We start from the raw sequence: 15,504 nt of genomic DNA, 5'->3' as shown, positions 1-15,504 counted from the left end.
AATACGTCTGAAAGTCGTGCAGCGACGGGAGAGAGTGTCGATTACTCGAGGGCCACCCGCAACGACCATCAGCAACAGACGCGTCGCAGGTCGTCCGCCAAGATCGGTCGGGTGTTTACGAAATTACGGATGATAATGTAAGCATTTTTTCACGCTCTCCACGCGGTACGCGTCGGCCCCGCGGGGCTAATTTTAGGGTGTTCAACCCCCGTGCGTTGCGCGTCGACCGACACCCGTGGCTGTGTTTACACTCGCGTGCGTGCGTGCGTGCGTCCCACGGAATCCTGACACCCGAAATTTCCGACGCCGTTAAATCTCCGAACGAAGGCTCGCTTATTCTCGGAATCGACTTATTCGCGGGACACTCCGCCGTTTCCTCGACGTGTTCTCCAACGTGTTAACGAGGCGTCGTTATTGCTCGCGAGTTCCTCGAAACGGTACCGGGATGTCCCTCCGTGTCTTCGACGTGTTCGAGAAACAGGTTACAAAGTTATGAGAGTGCGAGGGGCATTAAAAATTCGAAACTAACAGACGGAACATTTTATATCCCGGATAGAAAATATCTACAGAGTAAATCTAATGTTCCAGAATCTAAAAAAAAATGGAATCAAAGAGAAATTCAGAAGATCTCATAAGAATTTTTATCGCGTTTCGAATGAATTGACGACAAGTTAGTAATAATTTGATTTCGCTAAAGGGGCGATTTATAATTGAAGAAGCAAGAATGATCTTTCCACACCGAATGATCTCTTCTGTCAAATCAAAGAGATACATCTATACGACTAACCGTCTTACAAGAAATCGTGGAACGGATTATATAAGCCGGGATAAGGTTTGCGCAAGAAATATCCTTAAAAGATACGTATTATATGCGCTTTTTCAGAATGCTCTCTCGTGGATGACGTAGGTGCAACCTATTTTACCGTGTATCGCCTTAATGGACGGAGAATATATACAGGACGTATATTTTCGTCCCCGTGATCTCTCTCTGTCTCTCTCTCTCAATCTACCGTGTGTGCGCCGAGTACGCTGGCGTCCTCTTCCTTGGCTAAGCCGCATCAACGACGGGTCGATTGAGCCATTATGGTCCCCGTTGTAATTCCATTTGGCAAGATACGCCCCATGACGGCCGGCATTCTACCGTGACACCGCAGGAGGCATTCGCGCACAATAGCGTTGCGTAACAGTACGTACCCGTCGTTTAAAAGCGCTCGATTTACCGTGAAATCCGTGAACGTATATCCACACAAATACATTCCCTCCCCTTCCTCCTCCCGCCGACCCGTTGATCATTTTCGGAGATCCGAGATCTCTTTTTTTCCCCTATCAGTTCTAATGTGTGTATGCTGTCAACAGATATGGAAACGCGCCGTTGTATGAATTTATAAGAATATTTATACGCTGTTACACCATTTATATATATACATATATATATATATATATATATATATATATATTTTTCATCGTCAAAATTTCAATATTTCCGGCGCAATACATACGCATGTGCCTCTGCTGATATTTTGATTTTTCTATCTCTTTACAACACGCTATAATAGAAGAATATTTTATTAAACATTGGATATAAATCTCTCTCTCTCTCTCTCTCTCTCTCTCTCGTTCGAGAGATTCATTGTGATAAAAGTGTCCCGATTGCGAGCCGAAGGAAAGTGGAGCGATTGCGGTGCAAAACTTGTTCCGCTGGCTAAAAGTGGCGCGCGACGAAAGAGGGAGGAAAGCACCCTCTCTCGTTCCGACCGAATTAAAAAACAATGCTCGCCATTGTGTTCTCGTGGTCCACTGAACCTCTCGAGCCTACGAGAATATAAGATGCGCCTTGTACGGGGGCGCCCTTACACATGCACAACAATGTTGATCTCAGGCGACAGCAGGAGAGATAGAGCGCGCCCGACCGGGCAGCAGCAATGACTTAATGCTATTTGGGGCCTCTGCCCGATACACATATTGTACGGGTGTTGCGGCAAACGCACTCGCCTGTGAATGGAGCAAACGTGTAGAGAGCAAGAGAGAGAGAGAGAGAGAGAACAAAAGGGACGAGCGGCATCCGCGGAATTGTTTACTACTTGCTGCGAGCCCGAAATAGAGATCTCGGACGAGTAAGTTTTTCTCTCGGGTATCGAACTCGTGTTTTCGGATCTTCTTGTATCGCTACGAGATGGTGAAAAAATTAAAATTGCGTTGTGGGTATTTTTATTACCGAGTTTTTTCTCCACGCGTCGCTAAAAAAGTAGAAATTGGAGGTATAAATTAATCCTTTAACGTACGATGATATTTTACAACGAGAGAGGTTACATTATGCGGGAAGGAAGGTGAATTATTACTCGCGTAGAGGGCTTGTATTTCATCATAAATCATTATTCGTTTTAAAAGTGGCAGACGTCCAACGAATTCTGAGGGAGAATCGAAATAGTAAGGTCTAATTATTACATGTAAGAACTGGCTGAATCATTTTCTATTTCTATCGTTCGCACATCGCGTATACAGCGTAAAATCTTTCATGATAAAATCTTCTTTTTATTTTTATTATTTTTTTCATTTTTTTTTTATATATATTATCGCGAATTTTATATTAATCGCGTCCCTTTAACGATCGTTAAAAGATGGAACGGAATCCCCGTATCTTTTCGGCTTTCGCGATATGAAAAATAAGATTAGCGGGGCCAAGGGATGAAAATGATATTCCTAGTCAGTTATTTCAGCAACTCACATAATAATCTGCGTAATTAATCGTCGCGTAATCGCGCGCGATCGTTCGAAAACGGCGGAAAGGAGTTAGCGAGATTAAGGATCGCTCGATCATTGCGCGGAAAGGGTGACGAGAGCTTCGAGGGGGCCGACGGCGGACGGTGATTTAATATTTTTCCTGTTATGAGTATAAGCTCTCGCCGGTTTGTTCTGAAAACAACGTCGGCCGCCGGTTCGCCCGTGTCCTCATCGCAAAACCACCTGCAAAACCATACGGACGAACGAGCTACCGCGCGATCGCGATCGTCCCGTGCGGATCTTACTTATTTATTCACGCATTTTACCCGAATGACTCGTTTCGATACTTCGCATGCAGATACCCGTGCGCGGAAGTAAAATCGCAACACCCTTTAGAATTGTTTTTTCGTTCGCCCGATAATGACGTTGAAGCGACGATCTTTCTTTCGTTGCATAATGCGTTATGTAATGTCGTATACATCTATAATCACTATACGAAATTGTTCGATTAAAATATATGTATATGCACATGGGTGCATATCGTAATATTATATTTAATTGCATCAAGATATAAATAATAATACACACCATTATAAATAATAATATATAATTGTCATGTTGTATTAATTATAAAATATATTATTTGTTATTAAAATGAAATTTTTGCGATCCGATCTATCTCAGGGATCTTTAAATAATAGTTTAACTTCAATTTTTATTCGAAAAATCCTTCATATGCGGATTCACATTATTATGATCAGTAATATGAACTTCAGAGACAATAAATTAATTATCTCCAAAATACGAGACTCATTGTCAATAGAGCGATAATTAAAGGTATGTAGCTTCGCTTCTCTACCTGTGGAAAAGAGAGAGGCAAAAAAAATGAGGTCTACTCTATGCGATTATTTCGAGAAGCCAAGGCGCCGAGACGTGTCCGCGACTGTGACGGATGCTGCTAACGAGCTCCGCCGACGATTGACAGAATATTCTCAGTACGTAACAGTGAATATATCTGCTGCGTGTGGAATCTTTGACACTTTGCGAACCGGCGCGGCGGTTCTGTACGCAATGCGTGAGATATTGGACATATCCCTCTCTCTCTCTTTCTCTTCTCTTCTCTCTTGCATATATGATATCTAATATTAGCGTATTTTGCGTAATTTTAGGTATAATAATATGCAATAATTAAAATGTTTCTTTTTGTAACCACAAGAAAATGTTATTAAGCGAGCTATTAAAATATCAATTAAAATATATCTCGTGTGTTCTACACTTTCATTTATACATGTTGCACACACATACACCTTACTGCATATTAAAACTGTAATACCTTGTATGAAATGTGAAAGATCAGCAAGGTGCCAGACATCCTCGACGTAGATAATACGCAGGAGGTGTTGAAGTAGGAATGCTAAGTTAAATATACGCGTAGGACGTGGAGGTAAAATAAAAAGTACTTCCTCTCTCTTGTCCGACGTGTACACTTTAAGCCCGAAAGAAGCGTAGGAAGCTTCGGTGCGATATAAAAACCTTCGTTCCCTTTATAACATCCATCCCTTTTATCCTTAGCATACGTGTACACAAACTAAGCTCGTTCAATGAACACAATAGAAATCCTTCATATAAAATAACTTTCGTTAAGTAATTATTAAGTGTCCCAAAAATATTTTTTTAACTATCTTACTGTCTTAATAATAATATTAATTATTTCTTTCTCTAACAGAATTTTAATTGAACAATTAAGCAACGAATTATTTTTAACAGTCAATAAAAATCTCACGCCGCGATAAATAATGGAATCAAATGTCTACCAGTATAATTTCTGATATATAATTAATATTTAATTTTTCTTGCTGATAATTTTTGCAACTATGTTATCGTATTATTTAATGTTCAAAAAAAAAAGTACGCAAGTATTTACCTATCTACGCGACAAGAAAAATTTTGCAGTATAATTAGAGAAGAGTTAATAATGGTAATTCGTATAACGTATAGCTTCTAACAAATGAAGTAATTAAGTTGTCCATTATTGTACTTGAAGAGCATTCAAGAGACCGTACTAGTATTTTCCGATTTAGAAGGTACGATAATGTCTTGTTAATGATGACAGTAAGCCATGTTGACTTAGCCTGTTGCTTGTGATGGACGTTGCAGTATATTAGGAACGCATTTATGACAGATGCGTCAACCGTTCGCAGAGGAAAATTATGTTCGGTAAAGCAACGTTCTGGACACGTTCTTGTATTATAGATCATTACAATAGATTTAATGTCTCATCTGTTGTCAATTTGATTCTAGATGAAATTCTGCCTCGATATTCTATAATAATGACATCTACTGTTATGAAGTAGAATATTAATACGATTATTTCATGCACAATTCATTTAATGCATTGCGATAAAAAAGGCATTTTTACAAATTTATATCTTTTAATTTATTGTTTTGTGTATATATGTATTCTTTATTATTATGTTTATTTCAATTAACTCACGCTTCTATGTCAAGATTTGAGATTAAGAGGATTGACTTATGTTAGACCGCTGCAGAGCGATCTAATCGTGGAACTTCTTTGGAAAAGTTAGTTGGCGGGTCAATAAATAAAGTGTCAAACATTCGTAATCCAACGATCGTAAGCTTCTCTCTGAGAGGATTACGGTATCGCGATTTCCGCGAATGCAAGAATATTCTAGATTTCATTTCAATCAATAAGACATGTGACAGTTTAATCCACGCACAATCGTGCTTTAATATAAAAAAAGAAAAAATATTAATATAATCTTATCAAGAGCAAAATACTACTATCAAAATAAACCTTGCGATATAATTCTATCCCTCTCTTAATTATCTAAATCTGTAAATTCAGGTCGCATCCAATATTCGTCAAAAGCAAAAACGCGACATTAACGAGGGGCTCGAGAAAACTTTGAGTCTTCAAATTGAGAGATAACTTCTCCGAGAGGAAGCTACTTGGTTGCAGCCGGCCGCGTTAGCGGCAACGCTAAAAGAACAGTCGGCAGCTTTTTGTGAAATCACCGAGGTACCTTTTGCGAGCAGGCAGGCTCGGTGAACCGCGCTGCCAATAATAGAGCAATAAAAAAGCTCATTGGTCCACCGTGGCGTGTTTCAAAGCGACGGTAATGGGGCATGAAAGCTGCGCGTTTCTACGAGAGAAGGAGCGTGTGCACGCAGCGGAGAGAAGAAGGCACGTCGTCGTCGACGACGAAGAGACGAAAAATCAAGGGTGACGCGGGACATTCGTCTTGGGAGGCGTTCAGCCGTTTGATAGCAAAACCACCCGACACTCTGCCGCTCTAGACTCAAAAAGCTGCAGAGAAGAACACCCACCGCTAAGCCCGAAGCCAAACCTTGTAGAGCAATTAACCCTTTCGACCCCTCGCGATGGCAAATAACTACTTTTAGGATGTCGTATAAAATCAACGAAAAGCGAGCATATTTTTGTACGATTTATTAATATGGATGTAATATTTTTTAATTAAACTTTATTGCCGCATGTAAATTATTTTATATTTTTGGAAGATAATTTTTTTAGTAAATATAAATGTTAAATTTTGTAACGAAAAATTTCGATTTATAATTCTGACAATATTTTTTAATGAAAAAAGACAAGGATAAAATACAACATACACAAAAACTATTATTTACCAAAATTATTAATTCCGGAAATTATTATATTAACGTATTAATTATTTAGAAAATTATATTAATTATTAATCTTGAATTTTTTTCTTAAATTCATATTTTCTCTTCTTTATTTATTTTTTAACGACAGACCTTCGTAGCAATCATCGATCGTAAATCGGTCGTTGGTCGCATTTCTGCAGCTCGCTGCCGAGCAATGCGAGAGCAAATAGGCAATAAATCAACGATAAATCAGCGCATAAAATGGACCAACGATCGATGAGCCGGCCGGAAGAATAATACTCGGGTGTGTCACGTTCGCGCGATGATGGCATCGTGCGTGCTTGGTGCCAAGCCGTCTACTAGTTAGCTCGCAAAATGGGAATAAAAATAAAGGCGAGACTGCGCCAGTAACGAATTTAACGACACGTGCCGGAAATTAGGTTACAAATGTGCGATAATCTCTCGGAATTATCCACGCGACTTTTTTACGCTTCGTGACTTTAACTTGGGATTCCTCCGGACTTCCTATTATATATTTTGGTTAAAGAATTCCTCCATCATTCCTCATCGTTTATCTTTCTTACGAATTTTTTTTGACACGTTAATTATTAACTTCGTACAAATATATATTTATTTCTTACGATACAAAAGCAAAACTATTTTACGAATATAATATATTCAGCACCTCGATTGTAATTGGCTCTCCTAGGGCGATCCATGAAACTCTCCGAACTGTATTTCAATGCACAAGCCGGTATCAGTCAACCCGGCTTGCATCGCCTCACATAAATGTATAAATAATAAATTTCAAGAACCACCGTAAAAGATCGGATGCGCATCATCCACGTGGCCGCGGATGAAAGCCATCGAGACGCTCTCAAAGTCACCCACGTGGCCGAAGTGAAAAATCATCGTGACATTCTCGAAGCCCGCGGTGAGGCGTCAAAGCGCCTCGAGTGCCTCGCGAAAAAGCAAATATTTAAAGGGGTAGGGTAAAATTCCACGTTCCGAAATTCCTGTTCTCGCGGTAGACAGCCTGACTTCTTCAAGATATGTACGTGCTACCGACGTGATCGTCTGTCATCGAAATTCAAGACACGCGATTACAATTATAAATATCATGATATTGAACATCATTTTTTATCATATAATGTGCAATTTATCTCGATAATATATATTAGCAATGCCAAAGAATAATGACATTTTTCGTACAATTTGATCTTTAAAAAATGACTTTTTTTTACGAAGGAATAAATATTATAAAATAAATATGTGTGTGTCTCTATATTAAATACTGATGGCTATTATGTAATTGATTGAGTAATAAGTGTTTTCTAGAAAAATATTTGTCTTTTCTTAAGAGAAAGATTACAATGTCTCTTTTTGCTATTCCGATGAATAATAATGAATTCTTTCATCATTATAACGTAGCATTCGATCAGTATTCTTGTCGAAATAAAAGAAGATAAATGATTTTATCGAATAAGTTTGCGAAAATCATGACTTGATGACATTTTGTTACTTTGACCATTAATCTCTCCGCAACGCAAGGTTGAATGAGATTCAACATTGAGTTATATAACACATACTTGTACCCGTAATTGTGACAAAGAGGATTAACTCCGTCCTATTATACTCCACGTACGTAATTTTGTCGTGCTTTATAATTAAATTAGAAAATGAATTTAAAAAATACAAATATATATTATTATCCTATTAATAATAAGTATAAAAAGAGAAGAGAAGGGAAGAAAAATATCTCAAGTTTTTAATTTTTTCTACAAGATGAAAAATACCTTCGGTCTCATTAACTGATCCACTATAGTCTATGACATCGACAGAAGAACGTTAATACCAACACGTCGACTCGCCCCATTATCAGAACTAGCCCTCCTTCTCTCGCAGTCGGCACTACTTGCGCACGCGGATCATCTATATATCGCGGTGACTATTTATACAGCAAGCAAAATGCCTGCCCCTTCGGTATACTCGTAATTCGAACGAACGAACGAGGAGGAGCGACGGCTGTCAAGAAGTGAAATACCATCCGGTCCACTTCGCGCTCGAGTCCTCCACTCGAAGGCCCGGGGTCTGCGTTGAGGCCGGCATTATGAATGAAACCGCGCAAAGCCGGTTCGATGTTCGGTGTGCGGGCCCCGGGATTCTGGGCATGCGAGCGAGAAAGCTTCCTCGAAGCCCTCCAGGCGGACTCAATGGAATCGAGAGAAAAAATTCGTGTGGTCATTTTTTCGAAGGCACAATATAAAAACGCGCTCGTCCACCACCACCATCACCACCACCACCACCACCACCACCACCACCACCACCATCGCCATCGTCACTACTTTTCGACCTGCTCTCTCTCTGCGCGCAGGTTGCTGCGTCAGAGGCAGTGACACATCCTGCGGGATTCCTGCGCACCGAGAAGGGCGCAACAATGGAAGGCGCACGGTAACCGGAGAGAGACGATGACTTGGACGGCTATTTATGCGATATCATTCCAAGGAGCGACACGGGCCCCGGTCGCCCGTAAACAATGCGACCTTACGAGAAGACGCGGAGGGTTTCGATGGACGTTAACGATCGACGGCGAGAACTCGAAGGATCCTCTCGAACCGTTGCGCGATGTGGCCCGTTATACTACATTCTTTTTGTTGTCGCGCTTTATTCTATTTTAGACTCGCGCATACGAAAGTATACGATAGAAGACCTAGATTAAAAAAAAAATTACGATTTTGAAACTTTCCAACTCTTGAACAACGACATAATTTTATCTCTTTAACAAATCAAATTCGGCACACAATGGAAGAGTGAATATGGTAATTTTACGTTCAATGTATCACCGACGTGACTACGCTTTAGTACGGACTACAAAAGGGTTAAGCCAGAGCACAAGAGACGACTTTAGTCGTCTTCGATCGCGAAGGAGTATATCGTCACGAAGATTTTCGATCGATCACGCGATCGCGTATGCAGGAGCATGATCCGGACACGTCGATGAATCGTCGTCGGATTCTTGAAATCCATCGGTCAAGTCGCTGACAAGTCTGATTGGGCGCGAATGCGAGCGTCTGGTGTCACGTAAAAAAGCCGTTCTTCTTCCGGAAGACCCCGTCGCCGTTGACAGGATTTTCTTCACCTTCGCCCTCGCAACCTCTCGTACTCGAGGCTCTCTCTCTCAAAGACCGGACACGTACGCGGCATTCCACTAAAGACATTTTACGAGCGCGCTGCTGAATTGTTTGTTCGAAGTTGTCATCATGTATTTTCGCTCTCAGCTGTTACAGAACGTAATTTTCAAAATTTACATATAAGCAACCCGATTCTTTAAATTTACATAAAATGTAACAGAATGAAGTATAATAATAATATAATATAAATATGATATTTATAAAGTATATTTAAGCAAATTTTTGTTATAAGATTGAAAGAGGGCAAATGTATATACTCTTATGTACTTTTATATTCTAAAAAAATTTGCATTGAAAATATATCAAATTTATAAAATAATTTAAAGAGAAATATTTTAAATAATGTGTGAAAAATGAAAGAATATGCTACTCATCGCATCCCTAATCCTGAGATTAAGCGATCGCCGAGCTCGTGTCGTCGCGTGCAACGAAATGCGAATTCTTCTAATCCGGCGTACCGAATCGAATCGAATCGCCGCAGATTTCTAATAAACGAGTAAATAATTTTGGTCACGTTCCATCGGTTCCATCACGAGTTACAATGGCCATCTCTCCTTAAATAGGATTATATTAAGCTGTTTCACCGGCGCTGAATGGCGAGTCAAATGGAGGATCGTCGAGGATGTTTTGGTAGGCTGGGCGCGACTACGTGAGCCAACTGATGGCATCGTCGATGTGCCACCGTGGAGGAAGAAGAGAGAAGCACGAGGGAGAAAAAAAAGAAGAAAAAGAAAAAGAGGCAGCAACGGAGCAACATCGCCGTCGGTGACGGGACGCGGCGTGGAGGAAGACAGTTGACAGGTGAATGGTCACGAGCATCTCGCTCGTCCCTCGTCCGGCCAGCTTTCCCACGTCTTCTCGCGAGTCCCTCGAAGTCCTTTTTCCGCGGTCTCTCCGGCTGCTGTACGACACATCTCTCTCCTCTATCTCTCTCTCTCTCTCTCTCTCTATCTTTCTCTCTCGTCGCTATCACAGTCACTATCCGGATATATTGTACGTGACGTTTACGTCGCAGATTCAATGCGGCTGGCTTACGAGAGGAGCATTGTGCGCGTCCGCGAGCGGATTTATTAGTGTAAAAAATATTTATTGATTTAAAAAAAAAAAAGGAAAATATGTACACCAGAGCGTGACGAATTTGTCGTTTCTAGCGGAAAATTGTGTGATATTTTTTTCTATTTGTCGTCCTTTGCGAGACTGCCACGACTGTCATGGTCATGACAGATGAGATACATGTGTGTTACATCCGAAATATAATGAATAGCAGGTAGCAAATAGTTCGCATTTTGGGACCAATAAGGGTCAAAGACTCCTAATTATGCGCAAAATTGTCCTCGTTGACAGATTGACAAAAAACCGACAAGTTCCTCTTATTCGTTGAAGAATGTCAAGGAAAAAAATATTCATTTGTAAAAGAAAGTCGGAAGGAATTTAGCGCGTTGTATAATAATTATGATAGAGGAAATTCTCCATTCTTTTTTCTTTTAGCATTGTGTTGTTATTCGAAACGAGAGCTTAAGAACACAAATATTTGCGATTATTATTTTATATACGTATAATTTTTGAAATTGTATTTTTTTTATTCTAAAACAATAACACAAATTTTTTTTTTAATTTATTGCAACGTAAAATTTTCCACATAGATATTTTTCAAATTCAAATTAATAAAAACGAGGATCAAATTTTACGATTAAGTGTGAAAATCCGAGATTAACACAGAAATATTAATTTCAGACGAGCCACTTTTAACACATACGAGACACAGTCTGTCGTCGGACGAGATTATTGTTATCTTCGGTAGGGAAAAGGACTCGTCGATTCGGAGCATTCCGACAAGCAAGCGTGTCGTTGGATCGCCGGTCTTTGTCGTCGATTTATTTTAGCGGCCGATATTTCCATCCGTGCCGTCGCCGTCGAAATTGGAGGCTGCGAGCCAAAGTCAACACGGGGTGGTGTCGCGCTCTTTCTCTTTTCCTCATCTTTTCACTATCTTTTCGGAATGAAGAATTCTGTTATCGCATGCTTATCAAGATGTGCATACTTTAGAAAAAAATCTCGATACATATGTATATTCAATAGTTTGTCGTAACTTACAAACTAATGTTAAAACCATAAAATTTAGCATACAAATTATTTTTGAATATAATTAAATAATTATAATTAATATTCATTTAAATTAAAAAAAAAAAATAAATTAGAAGGGCGCATCTTTTTTGTGGACTTTATTTTAATCTGTTAATAATTAATATTTTAATTAAACGAGTATAGAGTATCTATATAGAGTTAGGAGAAAGCATGCGATATCTGTGAGACATTATACGATCGTCTTGTCGTCGATGAGAAAACGAGATTTCTACGAGATTCGATGCGATCCCGTCGATTCCGAATCAACGGAGCGGATGGTGCTCGTCCTTGCTTACGTTCGTAGCAAAGCGGAAACTCGTATAAATTCCCTTACACGCGCAAAACGAGAATCAAGAAATAATCCTGGATAACTGCAGATATGTCAACCTATGAAATTGCTGACAGACTTAATCACATGTGCTCTTTTGTATATTTGAAATAATAAACTTAAAACGACAAATTTAAAATTGCAAAGTTGAAAAATTCCAATATATTTCTTATTTTCTGAAAAAAAGATTCTTCGTATTATATTTTCATTAAAAAATAGACAGGCTCTTTTAAAATTTCTTTAAGTGTATTAAATTAATTAATATTCGCGCACACTGACAAAATAGTCTTATAATATTTGCTTCCAATATATTTTCAATATATTTCTAATTCCAATATATTTCTTATTTTCTGAAAAAAAAAAGATTCTTCGTATTATATTTTCATTAAAAAATAGACAGGCTCTTTTAAAATTTCTTCAAGTGTATTAAATTAATTAATATTCGCGCACACTGACAAAATAGTCTTATAATATTTGCCTCCAATATATTTCCAATATATTTATAATTCCAATATATTTCTTATTTTCTGAAAAAAAAAGATTCTTCGTATTATATTTTCATTAAAAAATAGACAGGCTCTTTTAAAATTTCTTCAAGTATTTCTTCAAGTATTAAATTAATTAATATTCGCGCACACTGACAAAATAGTCTTATAATTTGCCAAATGCAAGTCAGAAAGCCCTTTCTCTCTTCGAAATTGACCGCACTTAGAGACCACTCGAAATCATTCGTCGTCAACAATTAGATAGAATCATCTACGGTGATGTCGCGGATTCGACGCTTGAGTTTACACTCGGATCTGGACGCATAGCTTTGCTGTGTTAGATGGGCCAACATAAGCAAACTTCTCGAGACGAGACACATGTGGCCAACAATAGGTCGGGTGGAGAACGAGGGAGGTTACATGTGTAACGTAAGATAAGGGCCGGAAACGGATGCCGTGAGGAAAAGACAAAGGTCGTGCCCACTATGATCCTCGGACTCTCTACAGGGGTTCTCTTTTCCTTTCTCTTTAAAGATACCGATATAAATCATCTCTTCGTTCGAGCAGATTCACCGACTTCTCTTTGTTAAGTAGTAATGATCGAAACAAAAACTATATATATAACAAATGTCACAATAAATAAATAATATCAATGTCGCGGTATTTTCAAACTGCGATCACATTTTCTTGGATGACAAGAAAGTGGTAAGTTTTCTCGGATGACAAGATAGTGGTAAGTATATCATGTTCACAACTGATACATTCATTTTTCAAAATGTTTTAAAATCATTAATGAGTTACTTTATAAAATTTTTTAAATTATTGCAATAAAAGCAATTAGTAAATATTTTTCCAAATTGTATGTAATTGAATGATACATTTGAAGAACACATTAATATAAATAAACATAATAATAAAATATAAATATTTTAAACAGTGTATTTAATTCTTTATAATTTTTTGTAATTTTAATTTTAAAAAAATTTTTAATTATTAATTAAGTTACTGTGCAATTCTTCAAAGTTATTCAAATAGGAGATATTAAATTTTATAATCTATATTCAAGTTATTATTAGATAAATAATGTAAATGTTTGAATATATAGGTATGCACAAACTGACGAGTTGAGATGTGCAATATATGTGTGTGTGTGTGTCTGTATGTGTATTTATTTATAATACATATACATAAGATAACGAAGCAGGTCCTATATACGCACACACATTTCTCAAAAGATTTCAAGATTAGAAAACATCTTTTACGATTCTAACTCGATACCCCGCAGCTTTCCACGATTCTCGACTTGACAGACGGTTCTGTATTCAGATATCAGGTTATATGCTCACAAGAACATTTTGTTATATAAAGATAGCATTGTGTGCGCCTTAAATTCAGACAAAAAAAGGATATTAAGAGAACTTAAGAGAACATTATTTCACAGGGGATAATGCACCCGATTGTTTTTTTAATTCAGCTGTATTTTTCAAGATTATAAAAATTTCAATTATATATTCTATTGAAAATAGATAAATGCTTGCGTAGCAAATGTTTCTATTTTATATAGAAAAAAATTGTTTTTCTTCCTTTTTCTAAAATAGATCTCATTGTTACATATACTCTACATTTACAATATTTCACTATATCCATTTTAAAAATGGTATTAAAAAGTAATTGTTCTTCTTCAGGTTCGTTAAAAAATATTTGTACAAAATAATATTTTAGAAAAAGGAAAGAAAGAAAGATATAAATGATATGCATTTCCATACGAGTTTAGAACTCTGACAATGTGATAATTAATTTCAACTCTGATTATTTCTTTTTTTTTTCAGATCACAGATTATAGAGAGAACTGAGCTGCGTCATCGGGGTTATTGCTAATCGACGTCGGCACAACTAAATCCCAATCTTTCGCATATACTAATCCGGGCAGTTTCCGGTTGCGCCGATGGCACTAAGCACCCTGGGTTGCCTATCTGGATTAAAGAGAGATGCTACAAGGGAAGCTTGCGGAACAAGGTGACTCATGGCGACCACCCGTGGTACGACCGTTTAAAGGATTAACCCTTGAAGGTGCTATCGTGTCAAAACATCAAACTCAAATAATGGCTTGACTTCGAAAAGGCGGCACGATGGGCGGACGCGAATAGAAGAAAAGAATGAGAACTATGCCAGGGACTGGTCGTTTGCAATTTCGAATGTCAAAGAAATTCATGAAGACGTCCCCAATATTGAAAATTACAGAAAACAGGTCAGCGCCAGATACAGACAATCATCGCACTATAGATGATTCTAATGATCGTTAGTAAGAGAAACTTTTTTTCAAATAAAATGAAAAGATCAAGAGGATCAAAGAGAAAACCCTAAATAATTTCCTCAGAAAGATAAAAAAGTTGTCTTTTTCTATTCCTCTGAACGTGAGTAAATAGTGAATCATTTTTAAAGACTGTCAGAAATTTCTTGGCAATTTAAATACCATGGTACTATAGTCACATTTTGATTCATACAATTTAGTCGAGAAAGAAGAATCTCAGATTCAAAAAAAATTCTTCAAGTCTTTGAATTCTGAATTATAGTTTATTTTTGTTTTTCTATAAGATTATTTTAGAGAAATAATATTAATGGATGTCTAATCAATCAATCAAGCATCAATCAATGATGCATTATCAATCAAGATAAAAATTTTGTTTGAGATATGAGTTGAAGTAGCCGTACTCATTGTAATGGAAAAGTAACAATTGAATGTTTTGGATTTGCATTATAACACAAATTAATTCGACTTCTGTATTTCTTTTAATAAATTAAATAATAAAATATTTTTCCCGCGCGGAGAGAGAGTTCTATTCCATATAAAGGTTTCAAATAAAGATTGGCAGCCATAATGCTCTCGCGATCATGGCTTCGAACTGCTTCAAGCATAATAATTGTGTAGGCGTTACTTGAAAGGCGCAAATACTCGAAGCTTTCTGTTAACGAGGTTATCGTCATATAACTGCATCGTGTAAAATCGATG

General features: G+C 37.7%; 1 long non-coding RNA gene across 1 annotated transcript in view; it reads left to right on the top strand.

Moving 5' to 3' along the window:
• The window catches only part of LOC114932622 (uncharacterized), a 56,323-nt gene extending 41,053 nt beyond the window's left edge, over positions 1-15,270 (top strand). Inside the window, exon 4 of the long non-coding RNA XR_003819934.2 lies at positions 14,324-15,270. This is a non-coding gene — a long non-coding RNA (uncharacterized LOC114932622). The remainder of the gene's footprint in view (positions 1-14,323) is intronic.
• Positions 15,271-15,504: the final 234 nt, after the last annotated feature.

Source organism: Nylanderia fulva, unplaced genomic scaffold, assembly GCF_048542155.1.
Source record: "Nylanderia fulva isolate GAGA-0341 unplaced genomic scaffold, ASM4854215v1 Scaffold13, whole genome shotgun sequence".
NCBI lineage: Eukaryota > Metazoa > Arthropoda > Insecta > Hymenoptera > Formicidae > Nylanderia > Nylanderia fulva.
The sequence above is the reverse complement of the archived record's forward strand: the minus strand, read 5'-3'. Positions and strand labels throughout refer to the sequence as shown.